At 35.4% G+C, this 15,704-nt stretch overlaps 2 non-coding genes across 2 annotated transcripts; one reads left to right on the top strand and one right to left on the bottom strand.

The window, feature by feature from the left end:
- Positions 1–6,923: 6,923 nt before the first annotated feature.
- On the bottom strand, positions 6,924–6,996 carry Trnaf-gaa (transfer RNA phenylalanine (anticodon GAA)). The gene has a single exon. It is a non-coding gene; the product is annotated as a tRNA-Phe (tRNA).
- Positions 6,997–14,697: 7,701 nt separating this feature from the next.
- Trnaw-cca (transfer RNA tryptophan (anticodon CCA)) lies at positions 14,698–14,769 on the top strand. Its single transcript has one exon. It is a non-coding gene; the product is annotated as a tRNA-Trp (tRNA).
- The last annotated feature ends 935 nt before the right edge of the window (positions 14,770–15,704 follow it).

Consider the following 15,704-nt stretch of genomic DNA (forward strand, 5'->3'; position numbering starts at 1 on the left):
ATTTGGATTTGTTGAGTTGTCTCCCTTAGTATGTAATGCCAACTAACAAACAGTGTAACAGTAGTGCATTGTTACTTGGTACATCAGCCGAAAATGGTGGAGGCAGTTGACATCAAAATGATACTTTGTAAGCTTAACATTGAAGGTATGAATATGTACCAGAGAGAAGCCATTACATGTGTGTTTGAGGGAAAAGATATATTTGTACAAATAATGACTGGCAGTAGAAAATTGCTTATTTATCAGTCCATTCCAGTTGTATGCTTCCCTTATATCGATCATGTAAGAATAATGTTCAAATTTGAACACTTTATTTTGACTGGATATGGTACCTTACTGCCACATCCAATGAAATTCACAGACATGAAGCACTGAATTTTCTGAAGGATCCATCAAGGTGCGGATAGGGTTAACACATCAGAACTATGGCTAGTGAAGATGGCTACACAGTATGCTCACTAAGGACTGTACTTAATTATTAGATAAATTAATATCCATTATGATAATTTCATGCTACTAGGAGACCTAAATTTTGTCCTTTTAGACAAGCAAAAATAAATAACAGTGCGCTATTGATATGTTTGATATTTTTAACATGATAAATATAATTTCTGGACAACCTGTTTTAAAAATCAGGGCAAACCCTAACGTGTAGATGTTATTTTAGTAAATAAATGGCAGTACCTATGTAACTCTGGAAATCGTAACACTGGTATTGGTGACTCCTTTGATATGATATTCACAGTGATCAAAGAATGAGTACCAACAAAATCAACAGTAAATTTACTTACTGCTGTTCCAAAAATTTTATTCAGCAAAAACTTCAATAAAGACTTTTGGCCCACACCTTTTCATGTAGCTTATATGTCTGATGATGTCTATGGGACCTTGGAGCAAACTGACGAGGCATGTGTAGAAGAGGTAAACTAGGATGAGGCATGTGTAGAAGAGAAACTGATGAGGCATGTGTAGAAGAGGTAAACTATGATGAGGCATGTGTAGAAGAGGTAAACTATGATGATGCATGTGTAGAAGAGAAACTGATGAGGCATGTGTAGAAGAGGTAAACTATGATGAGGCATGTGTAGAAGTAAACTGATGAGGCATGTGTAGAAGAAGTAAACTATGATGAGGCATGTGTAGAAGAGGTAAACTATGATGAGCATGTGTAGAGATAAACTATGATGAGGCATATGTTGTTGTTGTGGGGTTTAACGCCATTTTTCAGCACACGATAGGCTATACATGGCGGCCAGTATTAATGGTGGAGGAAGAACCCGGGAAAATCCAGGCAAGAACCACCAACCCACGAGAAGCTACTGGCAAGCTTTCTCACATACTCAAATTGGCCGAATCCGATATGTAGAAGAGATAAACTATGGTGAGGCATGTGTAGAAGAGGTAAACTATGATGAGGCATGTGTAGAGATAAAATATGATGAGGCATGTGTAGAGATAAACTATGATGAGGCATGTGTAGAGATAAACTATGATGAGGCATGTGTAGAAGAGGTAAACTATGATGAGGCATGTGTAAAACAGGATTTCAACAATTGCATCATTAGTGTTGCTAAAAGCAATAACTACCTCAAGGTGAAGAAGCTAGAAAGAACTTTGATTTCTCTTGTGTCACTGAAGACTACAGCTGGAGCCATATCAAGTTATCTGCATTAGAAAGGAAACTGATGGGTCTTATTTTGCCTAAATGGCATTCAGTTACTGACTGGTCTGCTAATTAAACTCAGTTCTACAGCCTTGACCTGGACATTTTCCCAACCATACTCCATGAAACCCAGGTAGTCCCAATATATAAGAAAAATGTTCCACTTGATAAGCAAAAATAATCATCCTGTCAGTATTCCACTAACTATATTGTAATGTACATTTAAATTACATTGTTTGTTAGTAAAAAAGTTTAATTTTTTTATTTCATGATATGCTATTGATAATGTGAAATTGTATGATGGATTTGACCTTGTCCAAAATCAAGTTAATTTTCTACCTGACCTGAATTACTGATTTTGGTTTTGTAGTAAACATGTTTATCTCAATCTGAATAAAAATAATAATACTAATAATAATAATAATGAGGACTTTGTATGGCACCTAATCTTTAGAAGCTCTAAGCGGTTTACAACATTAGACAACATCTATAAGATAAAAAACATATAATAATATTATTACAAAAGCAAACACCATGAAATTAGAAAAACATTAAAAAATAAAAAACTTGCTGAGAATATTTCAGGTAGGAATCTTGAACTTCGGAAATTCTCAGTAAATTGCCAGGTCTTCCTGATGTTTACCACACATTTTATATTATAATTTTAGTAACAGAAAAATAATTATAACTAAGATTTCATCTTATAGACATGAACCATTTAGAGGGTTATTTTTCATTAGGTAATGTTTATTTTTATAGAAAATGTTAATTGTGACCTGAGGTCAGGTGGAATACCATATAATCTTGTTGCTGAAAAAATTATTCAATCATGCTTTAAGATCTTGGCAGGATCAGTTGCATTATATTGTCCAATAATTCATTTTGGCTGGAATTTATTTCTTAAAATTATTTAATTCAAGTGATTCTTCCCTGGAAATACAAAAAAAAAAACAATCTTGGAAATAGAGACTTGAATTTTAACTGAATTTCAAATAATGATTTAATTCTTGGATTGTATTATTGTGATCCAACAAAAATGACTGTTGGCGCATCAGCATCATACAGGCCATCACAGGCACAGCAACACGTCTAGTGTTGGATTTAATTTGGATTTCTGCTTAAGTTTATTCAGAACTTTAAACATTAGGACTTGTGTCCATAATTTTTGGATTATTTGGGATTTAACACAATACCATAAGTTCCTTTTTTTAACATTTTCACTTTGTATTCTAGGTAAAAAACATGCTGAATTTTTCAAAGCTTGTTGCTTCTCACTCTTTTGTACTACCTTTTGTTAAGACAATAGAGTCAAAATAATCTGAAAAGTCTATGAACAAGTTGTCTGTGAATAGGTCATGAACAAATTTGACTACTGGAGTGACTTGTGCTTAAATCCAAAACAAATATTCTGCAGCTATTGTGAAGGATATAGCTAAATTATTTGCTTCCCCCACAAACTCCTCCAGGCTGGCAGCATACAGGCTTTTAAATTTGGTAGTGATGCAGATTATGTCTCAAACAAAAGACATGTTAAATTTATGTCCAGATATCTATCAAGGATACTCCGGGATCAATTCTCATTGTCTTACTTTTTAATATCTCTATTAATGACATATGCCAATAACAACACACGTATGCTCACTGTAACCATAACAATTTGAAGTCAACTTTGGAAAGAGTGCACAATTTTGACTTGGTGATTTACCAAAATTAACATGAAAGCAAACCCAAATAAATACCAAGCTACTACTGTACATGAAGATTAATGTATTTTGTGTAGACTCAGCAGATCTAACAGTACAATAGTCATTTTGGACTAATGAATTTTGTGTAGACTCTGCAGTACAATAGTCATTTTGGACATTATACTAAACTTCAAACAGCAAATCATTGAAATTTGTCAAAATGCATCTAAAAAATTAATTGTAACTTAAATGAATTGCAAAACAGCTTATAACTGAAGTAAGAATGGGTGTTTATCACTCTTTTATCATGGTAAACTTCAACCTCTGTCCCCTAACCTTGCATTTTAGCTGTTTGTCATTAATATGAACAAACATGAAAACTCCATGAAAGAAATAGATTTGTTTTTACTGATTTCAAGAAACCTTACTCTGAACTCTTGAATTCAGCAAATGTTTCAGCTATCCGCATCCAAAATATGACAACCATGGCACTTGAAGTATTCAAAATTGTAATGAAGAACTATCCCAACATACTTAAATGAACTTGTTGTTTTACACACACACACACACACACACACACACACACCTTGCTCATTTAAGTATGTAAACATTGTGTAGATCCCAAAAGAAAGAACATTTAGGCTATGGGCTACAGTCTTTCAGGTATGTAGCAGCACATTGTTTTGGATGGAGTTTTCTCCCTTTAAGATGATATGTTTATTAATTGTATGCTTCCACTATATTAACACATATCGTAAATGTATGCTTTCTCTATGGTTTGCATGGTCTTGTCTTTTTCTTGTCATATTTTAAATTGGAGTGCACATAAAATGGTGTCAATGCTTCTGTTTTTATAAATTCCTAATACAGGATACAACAATACTATTAAAGTTGACAAAAAGTAAATGATGAATTTGACACCTTTACCAGTGAGGGATCTTTGAATAGGAAAATTTGTTATTCATTTCAGCTCTGCTTGCTTCTGTATGTGTGCTTTAATCGTTGAAAGATTACAATATTCAGTATCCAAGCTGGTTGTAGTTCGGTTTAGACTATAATATCCAACAATATAAACACTAGCCAGATTCATGAAGTTTTGTATTGAACAAGTGTGCATTCATGACATCAAAATGACACGGTGACCATAGTGTCATGTACTTATTATTAAAAATGAGGCATATTTGCATTGCAACTATACAAATAATTCACGAGTTCAGTGCTTTAGGTATTAGTAAGTTATTTAATATTGTTAATTTGCTATTTAACATTGTTAATTTGCTAATATTAATATTATTCTATTTATTTATACTTCATCAGGACTAATTTTTACTTTGTTAACGTGTATTGTTCTATTTATTATATACTTATCAAAAACAATCATTACTTTGCTAATGTGTGTATTATTCTATTATATACTTCATCAGAACCAATCATTACTTTGCTTATGTGTGTATTATTCTATTTATTATATACTTCATCAGAACCAATCATTACTTTGCTAATGTGTGTATTGTTCTAGTTAGTATATACTTCATTAGAACCAATCATTACTTTGCTTATGTGTGTATTATTCTATTTATTATATACTTCATCAGAACCAATCATTACTTTGCTAATGTGTGTATTGTTCTATTTAGTATATACTTCATCAGAACCAATCGCTACTTTCTTGAGAAAATATGTTTTTGATGATTAGTTCAATGCTGAGTGAATGCACACCCAGCACTAATTTTAATTGTAAAACAAAACAGGAATAATAATAGTAATAATAATAATAATAATAATGTAACTTTAACATTCTGATTCATGAAACAATGGAGTGCATAGAATTTGGTTTTATACTATAAAGTCCCTCACACATTTCAAGTAGATCACAGCAAAGTAGTTAATAGCCATTCTTTGTTCAATAATTGATTTATAAATTATTTTCATTAATTCACACCAGTTTTTTTGTCCAGCATGCCTCATAATGGCTGACATGAATAAGTGGTCATTATGGTCATAAGTGGTCATTATTGGTTCATAAAACCCCTGTATTCACTGAAATCAAGCACTAAAATTGTTTTATTATATGCTTTAATGCTAAGTTTGAAAATCAACTTGTTTTTGTATAGTGACAAGTCTTTTCAGCTGTATGCAGTATATTATGACATTATGAAAGTGTATTATGACATCATGAAAGTATATTGACATCATGAAAGTGTATTATGACATCATGAAAGTATATTATGACATCATGAAAGTATTTTATGACATCATGAAAGTGTATTATGACATCATGAAAGTATATTATGACATCATGAAAGTGTATTATGACATCATGAAAGTATATTATGACATCATGAAAGTGTATTATGTATGGCCTATTAACTGAATTTGAATAAAACATTGGAATTGAGGGCACTCGGCATATGATGCCCAAGTTAGCATGGGCATGCTATGAAAGAGGGACTAATACTTTTTAATATTCAGTCAATTACCTTATTAAATACTTCAAATTAAAAAGCATATTAATTGTTTGGTTATGTTATATGAATAATATGACTGAAACAAAAAATATATCCTAGTTTTTTGGAACATTTGATATGTCATTCAGATAATGGATGAAACGTGTGGCACAGTAATACATACTACTTTACTGCTGTGGAAACATATACATACATGAGAGTGATTTTCTCATTTGCAGGGAATGAAGTAAAGTTTGTTAGAAAGGATGGAATGTCATGAGCCAAGGAAACAAAACAAAATATTGATATAAGGAAAAAACTGATGGAATATTAAAGATAGCATTATGAACAGATGTGTTAGAAAAATCTGTCTAAGGTTGTAGTTTTAAATTTTTCAATATTTCTTTTACAGTGGCGGTAAATTTTAATGTGATGGTTTCCTGGGTATTGTTGTCCATCAGTATTGCATATAATTCTTCAAAGGGGATATATAGTCAATTTTGGAGTCACTTGTGTTTTCATTGAATTTCTAGTTCAGGATAAAAGAATGTCATTTACTAACTATGGTCAATGCCATTGAATATGGACCGTTAGTAACAATGTTAAATTGATGGAACTTATCTAAAAATAGATACTGAAAAAGTATGTACGTAGGGGTTTAACAGCAAAATCCTGGCTGCATATTGCATAGTAAAAACCATTAAAAAAGTCCACAGGAAGGCTATTAAGGCCAACTAGCCCAATTTGAATATGCACTATGACAACAATAAATGGACAACTGTAAAAAAAAAAATGGTTGCCCAAACTGAAGACCATCAAAACAGACTCAAAGGAAGGTATTATACAAATACATAACCAACGTAAAATTGTAATTCAACAGAGATAAAAGAAAATCAAATATTGAAGAAGGTTTATCTCCCATACCCAGGGAACCAACCATTCAGGCTGGTTTTTTAAAGGGATAAATGCTAGACCTTCACCAACTTCCGACACTGTGGAACAATGGTAAATTGTAACTGGAATATATGTATATAATTTTTTTTTTATAGAATTCACTGATTGATAGCTCTCATTTTAAAATTGAAGAAAAAAAGAAAAATAAAAGAGTCAGCCGCCGGACTCGTTCCGTGCCGGAACCCGGGATTGAACCGGGGGCCTTTAGATCTTCAGTCTAACGCTCTCCCAACTGAGCTATTCCGGCTGACAATGAACTAGGGGAAAAAGGCAGACCAAATATAAAGGTATTTTTTCATTTTCCATATAACAGCTTTCAAGTTTTATCTATTATTTTCAATAAGAGATTTTATTTTTTATTCAACTGTTTTGGGGCTATTCGTGCTTACTTTTGTTTGCACGCGGAAGTACAATAACGCCATATGACCTAATTCATTAGTGTAAGAGACGGATAACGTTGATGGTCGGTAATGGAGGATCAGGGTACCCGCAAAAAGAGACGGATAAAAGGAGACATCGGCTAATTCAAGGTAACCGAAAGGTACATTTCCATGACATGTAAAAATGTAACTAATTGATAATTTTTCTTTTTATTTATAATGTTAATATTTTTAAAAGAGAGTCAACATGCGTAATGGCGGCCAATTTACAGCTATAAGCAATTCCGCTCCCTCGAATTTATAATTTCTGATTAAAAATATAATAAAGAGAGTCAGTTTACATGACTGTAATAGGGGCCCCGAGTGGCCGAGTGGTCAAAAGCGCTCTCCGTTACGGATCACTGCCATCTCACCTCTGTCTGCGTGGGTTCGAGTCTCGGATTCGGTTAATGTAGGTATTTGCCAGTAGCCTCTCTTGGGTCGGTGGTTCTTTCCGGGGTTTTCCCGGGTTCTTCCTCCACCATTAATACTGGCAGCCATGTATAGCCTATAGTGTGCTGAAAAAATGGCGTTAAACCCTACAACAACAACAACAACATGACTGTAATATACTCTACTCTTGTTGTTCTGGTTAAAATAATATCTGGCCATAACATCCTTACGATAGCATTTACATGCATGTGACCCAGGACTTGTGTCAATGTACCAATGTGCGTGTTTGTCGTGAATGAGTGAGTGAGTGATCTATCACGGTGCATGATTCCCGTGCTTCACGATTATTAAAATCAGTTCCCCGCCAATCTAACAAAAGCTTCTGGCATTCCTACTCTAGTTCTTGAGAAGGACAAACCCCTCGAGCAGTACGAGTTGTAAAATTGAAGAGCGCTTGTCTTTCACGCAAGTGAAAGACCAAGGATTGAATATAATTTGGAAATATTGTACCCTTCGAGTTTGGTAAGAAAGGTATCATTCGTATTTTTCTGTGACAAACATCATTTTCGGTGGGTGAATAGTATTTGTATCGGTTATATTCTGTAGTGTATTTGTCTTGTATTATAAGTATGTGTATTGTTTTGTTTATTTCGTACCATTTCATCTCGTAATAAATCCCACAGTCGACAAGCGAATGTTATCATTTCAACCCGAAATAAAAGACCGCTCACATGCATACCGATTTGAAATATACAGCAAGGATAGCAAACGAACTACGCACATACAATGCTGTCGGGCATTTCTGCGCACGTAAGGTTTCCGTCGACAATACTGAAGCAAAACGCATACCGATTTCGAACGATTGACGAAAATAAAATACTGCAATGCTTACCATTTGAAAAAAGGCCATGTTGTTGTTGTTGAGTTTAATTATAGTGGCGTGCGCACAATTGTGCATGTGCCACTTTTTTCTGACTGCACCGCAGTCTGCTAGTTGTTCCTGGGGAGGGGGATGGTGCCACCTCCCCCAAGCTTTTATGGATTCACGGAACCCTGATAGTTTGGCCTCAGTCTGTGGGTCCATAAAGGTCCCTACAGTTGAATGGTTGGCTGTCATTAGTGCGAAGGAGAGTTCGGGAACGGTTCTGCTTGCTTTACATCGCTGGTTTCTTGTTGCATTTGCCTGGTGTTTCTTGCGAATTTTTTTTTTTTTGTTTCGATTTTATTTTTTCTTCTTCAAAATGTTCTAAAAGGAGGGGGGATGTTATATGCTGTTTATAGAGGTTCTTAGTAGAAATCATGTATGAAGAGAGATTTTCAAGGTTATTATGGTATTACAGGTCGAGGTGTTTAGGGTGTGTTTCCTACGTTATGTTATTTATACGTTTTTAGATATTACCTCATTAAGTTATTTGTTAATTAATGTTTTTAGAGATTGAATGTTATTTATTCTTTATTTAGCAAGAGACCGGAGTCATAGCCGATTATACGGTTCGTTAAGGACATCTAGGACCGGAATCCTAGCTGATTACTCGGTTCGTTAAGGTTTCCTAAGTTTTTTATAGGTGCTTCGTAAGTGAATTATTTATTAATACTTTTATAAAATTGAATGATATGTTATGGGTTTTTATGTGGTGGCTTCTAAATTTATTTAGCTAGTTACTGGGTCTTTTGGTTTTGTGGGGATAGTAATTATATTTTGTTCTTAAGTCCTGCTGAGTCTATGAATTGATTTACATTTTTATATGCTGATTGTTTATTTTTATTAAAGTCCATAAGTAACTCTGGGTATGTGTGTGGTGATCCAATCTCTTTTTGCATTTTGATAAATATTTTCCGAGCGGGTTGATATTTTGGGCATATATTGAATACGTGGTGTAGATCTTCGGTGGTGTGGCAGTTAAAGCAGTTAATGGTTGCTGGTTTGGGTCCTATAAACCTTCCAAAACTGCTTGCTAGTTTAGTTTTTCCAGTTATTATCCTGTTTATGGTTTTCTGTTCTAAATAGGTACCCTTAGGTAGCTATATGTTCCTATCTACGTTTTTTTTTGGTTTCATGGTGCTTTTTACCTTTTGTGGAGGAGTTCCAAAAATCTTGCCATGTTTGGTCTATATATGTTTGTGCGAAGCTTATTGCTTCTGTAGAGCTATAGTTAAGCTTGATAGAGTTTTGATCTCCTAGTTTGGTTTTTGCAACTTTGACTGCCGTTTCGTTGCCAGAGATTCCAGTGTGCGACGGTATCCACATGAGCTCGACTAATTGATGTACTGTGGTGATATCGTCGATTAATTGGCATGCTCTGTTGAGGAATTGTTCCCTAGAGCGTGTATTGCGATTTGGATCGATTTGATAACGCTTAGGGAATCGCTTATAATGACTGCTTTAGGTATTTGGTTGTCTTTGATCCATTGTAGTGATTCAAGTATAGCCCAGAATTCAGTGGTGTAAATGGAGCAATAGTCAGATAATCTGGATCCCGTTTGTATATTGAATTCAGGGATGACTATTGCTGCTGCTGTTCTTGGTGGGTTGTTTGTTTTTGATCCATCGGTATATATTTTAACATAGTCCTGGTATTTTTGGTTGATTTCGTTTACCAGTACAGGTTTTAGTAAGTTTTCTTGTCCTTCTTTATTGCCTAATTTGGTAGCTTCAGTGTTAATCCTTGGTGGTTTTTGTAACCATGGTGATTTGTTCTGGTTTGTATTGTTTGTTACCTGTTTTTTTAGTAGAGGTATCTTTTCTCTTAGTTCAAGGATTACTTTGCCACTTGGTGTGATGGGTATGATTTTGGGTTTGAAGACAACTTTACACTTATTTATAGCTATTTTGGTGGGATGGTTGTCTGGGTCATTGTCACCAGAATATTGTTAAAAATATTAATTTTGGATGCGCGGGATACCACCACCCTGTTTTCATGACTCACGATATGTCGGCCTATTCTGCGCACAGCTTTGAAAAAGATGTAATGTTTATCCATCTGGCTATAGAAATTAAATACATTACTTTGGACTGTTTCTGTCACTAGTTCAGACGAGTAATTCGGTTTATAGCTAGCTTTACAAAAGTCTGCGTAACAATGCCAATAAATGGAAAGAGATATTAGGCAAACTAAACCGATCTTATGTAAAAAGTAGTCAAGTTCAACATTTTATGAACAATAGGCTGTTATGTGGGAGAAGAACAACAATAATAGGATATAATTTGTTTACAACGTCTTGTTTATGGGGAAAAATGACTAAATAATTTAGATAGACTATAAGCCGCGGAATTTCTTGAGAATCCCTTTCCAGCAGCAAGTTGACACGTTGGGTAGCAGACGATTTTGTACGTGTGGGACAAATTCGTGCAAAACTGGAAGTTGTATTAAGATGCATAATTGTTTTAAGGTATACATTTCCATCTTTTATATAATGTATACATTGGTATGATTCTAAAAGATGCATAGTAAATAGGATTTTCTGGGTTACAGGTTCAAGTAGGTCATCGAGTGGGTCTTCGTGTTGACATTTAGAAATAATTTCCATATTCATTTCGAGTCCAAATGAGGGATAATTTTGTACATTTTATGAATATCACTTAAAGTATGATCGTTTTTTCTTGACACAAAATGGATTTTTAACCAACTCACCACCACCCACGTGATCCAATGTTTACTGACATGACCTATCGTTGCGCAGAATTACTCGATGTGTATAATTGGCCGATATGGTGGGTATATACGATAAAACATTAATCCATAACCATATCGATGCACCAAAATGTTTAGGCAATCAATAGCTACATGCATATACACATTTTTGTCAATAAAACAGCCATAAAACTTAAATTTATTTTAAACTTAGGTTTTGAGAAAGGGCACAATTGGTTCTGGAAAAAGATATACTTGTTTTTGGCAGTTTAAGTGTTATTACATTGTTTTTCTAAACGATTCAGTCTGATGGGGACGTAGCTGGCTGTATGCAGGGATATACCCTATTTTATGGTTATGAACTTGTATCTCGGCGGAGACATTGCCATAAAGCGATTGAATAGTGTGGTTCTGAGCCGGGACTAGAACTTATCTATATAAATGTAATCGTTCTGAACTATTAGATTAATAAGCCTTTTTTTCTCAGAAATTGTTATAGATTAGCGCAAGCAACTTTTCTGTTTTAATGTTTGATTCCTCATAAGGAAAAGGTTTGGTTTTCGTGATGTGGTGTGAGGCTCGTACATCTTCAACGCGTAAATTGATCGGAATCTAAGTGGGGGAAACCCAAAGCTCAGATCATGCTTCCGATGGGATATATAGATGATTCGTGAATACTGGACAATGATGAATACTAGACGTACACATATGTTTGTCTGACAGAGTACATAATTGGTTGGGGCCCCGAGTGGCCGAGTGGTCTAAAGCGCTCTCCGTTACGGATCACTGCCATCTCACCTGTCCGTGTTGGTTCGAGTCTCAGATGTGGGTATGTGAGAAAGCTTGCCAGTAGCTTCTCGTGGGTCGTTGGTTCTTTCTGGGGTTTTCTCAGGTTCTTCCTCCACCATTAATACTGGTCGCCATGTATAGCCTATCGTGTGCTGAAAAATGGCGTTAAACCCAACAACAGCAACATAATTGGTTCCGGGCAAGAGCATATTTGGCTTTGGTCCGTGGTATAGACTAATGACGTTCTAGTACATGCAGTGTACATTCAAACATTCTATAGCTCTGTTTTCATAAAAGGATTCTCTCTGAGAGGGCAGATCCTTGGCTATACACTCTAATGTCTGTTTATAATCTTGATTATCGATGGGGACATGAACATAAGGCGTGTGAATAGTGTGATTCCTAGCCGGGACACTTATTTGAAGTTATTCATATAAATATATTGAGCTAGAATAATTAATAAAATCTAATTAAAAGTTTGTTTCTTAGAAATAACGTTGCTGAAGTTTAGCACGAGCAGCTTGTTCTGTCTGTCAATATTTGGTTCAGTGCAGGGACAAAACATGGTTCTCGCGGAGATGGGTGGGTGTGTTCATGCATTTACAACGTGTAAATTGAGCGAGTACAGCTTGTTCTGTATGATTAAAGAGGGACACACTCAGAAAGTTCGCTCAGAGAAATACACTCATCGACTGAAAGAAACTTTCTATCGGACGTATGTCTAAGATAAAACCAAAGATGCATTATTTATGTGTTGCTATATCAATCTTCCTTTGTTTCTTCCTCAAGCTTTCTCTTCACACAGACAGACGCGCGCGCCCAAACTCGCACATGCATTATTACCGATGACATGTTTATAGTTTCTGTGTATGAAATACAACTCCTCCATTAGACATCTCAAGAATAGGCAAATTCCTGATTAAAGAATTTCATAATAATAATAAATGTATTCTGAAATAACTTAATTCTATTATTATAAACTGGGTATACTATACAAAGTATTTGCATGTTCATGCAAAGAGGATGATTCGTTCTGTTAATCCAACGCGTTTAAAGAAGTGAATGTATTCCGAAATGGAATTTACATTGAGAGTGTATGCCTCCGGTCATATGTATTCACTTTCTGATGTCTTGTATGACTTAGCTGAGCATATACAGTCATCTGTACATAATTTCCGAACCATGAACGGTCAGGCTCTGCCGATGGAGCTAATTATTGGCGATAGTCATTTGTTACTCGCGTAACTATGGAAACAAAATTATAAGAAAACTGTTAACACATTAAGTACATTAACCTTTTGAAAGAGGAAGGAAGACAAATTACTTGCAATTCCCCTTTTCATTGAAGCTTTATCCACATTTCAGTTCTTTATGCTAATAAAAAGCTGCTGCGTTCGGCTCATTAGCCCTATAATTCTGCTAATCGGAATACATTGTAGCTTTCTCCATGTTCAGATTGCTTCAGTGAGAGGACAAGCAGTCTGGGTTTTTTTGGTGGGGGTGGGGGGCACCAGACAGATTGCCCCCCCCCCCCACCTAACCAAAGATAAGTGTTTTATGTGTTTCTGAAGCCCCCCGATATGTTGCCTGTTTTCTACGTTTAATAAAGAATTTGGTACAAAAGTTTACAAAATTTTGACGGGGTATTTACATTTCTAGTGTCTTCTATAGGTTTGGTCTTCCGAATAGGTTTCTATCACCTTACTCGGGAGTTCCTCTCCTATTTTTTGTGTGACCTTGGCTGGAGGTACCTATATCCGTGTGTGCTGTTGGTGAGTATGCTATATGTTGTTCGTGCAATAATTGTATTCCTGTAGGGATAGCCTTCTATATCAAGTCTGTACCCAGTTGTTTTACGATCCTTATAACCTGGATCTTATGAGTTTTCTTTTTAATTTATTTGATTTATTTATTTCAATTTTGAATTTTTGCGAAGTGACGATGCGCTAATTTTAGAGAAAAAGAAAAAAATCTATTTTTTTTTTGTGTATGCTATAATAGTGTGTCGCACTTCGCTTTATAGTATTAAGCCAGGGTCAGTTTTGTTCATGAGAGTTCCATATTCTCTTTATTTTTTCCATACTTCACTCCCTCGAACTTGGCTACATTTTATTTGATGTTTTATTTCCAAATAATTGCCAAATACTTTATCTCCCGTTTGGGTTATCCTGTACAGTTGAGTGACTGTACGGGTATTAGTTATGTTTGCGAGACAAAGGTTATGTTTTGTTTTGGTGTCCTCCTTGCGGATGTTTTTCTGGTTTCGTTCTTGTTATTCTTCTGGGTTACAATCCATTATTTGAATAGCGAAGTTGCAGCACATAATAAATACGAAGCAGGGAACCATACTGGAGTACAGGTTGTATCGAGGAGTGGTTCTCATACGATATAGATTTTATTTATGGTTAGTGAATAAACAATTTGAGAACCCGACTAACAGCAAAAATACTACAACAGTGTACATGCTGGTTTTAGGGGTCGTGGGAACTCAATTATAATCATTATGTAGGTATTTCTATTCAGCTGAAACGAAAGCTATAAAGTATGTTTAAACGTCAGAAAGGTGGTGATCTCATTTCATGATAGACACGTGATGCTACATGTAACTGCAAAGCTTTAGTACCGTGTCCAATCGAAATAGTATGGGCAAATGTAAATACTTACGACTGAAAGAGATATATACCTATACTACATTGGAGATGTTGTGTCATAAGTGACCTCGTGGCGCAACGGTAGCGCGTCTGACTCCAGATCAGAAGGTTGCGTGTTCGAATCACGTCGGGGTCAAGTGCAAATTTTTTTAAAACCTTTTTTCTGTCTAAAATGAGTTAGCTTTTGCACACAGACGATACTTGTACTGTTCTTTTTGTATATTTGGATGCTTCTAATGTAAAGCATGAAATTGTTATAAATATAGTCTGCTGATACCTGAGTAAACTCAACCATATCCCCACAATATAAGCTGGTTAAAAACATACACAGCATACAAGTATAAGCTTTCTGTTATGCTAAAAAATTGAAGATATATGCTTGAAATCTCGGGTCACAGGCACTTGACATTGGTGAGTGTACACATTAGTTTACCCCGGAATCAAGTACCTGTGTCTCAGGTGGACACACAACGTACTGACCATCTTCCATTAATAACAATGGTGACCTGAATATTGAGTTAAATAGTTACTGTTATATCAAATGGAATAATCTTGGTATATCAGTAGTAATATGTGGTGACGTTATGGCATCAAATCATATGACATGGGCGATAAGCGCCCATCGGATTAACATGGGAGGGACCCATTAGGGGTGGGGGTGGTCAAGCGGTAGCAGTTTTTACAACTCGCTGATCTCGATGGGGTGACGTAGTAATATTGTTAGAGTTGACCTCGGTAAGAACAATTGCCTCGCTTGGCGCTCAGCATTAAGAGGTTAGTGCTAGGACTGGTCGGCCTGGTGTCGGAATAATGTCTGCGGCATGATGCCCCATTGGTAGACATCACTGTAACTGCCACACTGCAGACATCAATGCGATATAACTAAAATTTGTTAAGTACGATACAAATCTCAGTCACACACACACACACTGAGTAGTATTTGTCCTTTCTTGAGATTTTGGTGACCCTGAGAATGGACCTTTATTTTGGTGTGCTTATTATCCTTAACCACCATTTCTTCTATGATGATTTCGTGGAGACAATTTGCACTTCTGTCTCTTCGGGAGAGAT

Source organism: Sinohyriopsis cumingii, chromosome 18, assembly GCF_028554795.1.
Source record: "Sinohyriopsis cumingii isolate HCF-2022 chromosome 18, ASM2855479v2, whole genome shotgun sequence".
NCBI lineage: Eukaryota > Metazoa > Mollusca > Bivalvia > Unionida > Unionidae > Sinohyriopsis > Sinohyriopsis cumingii.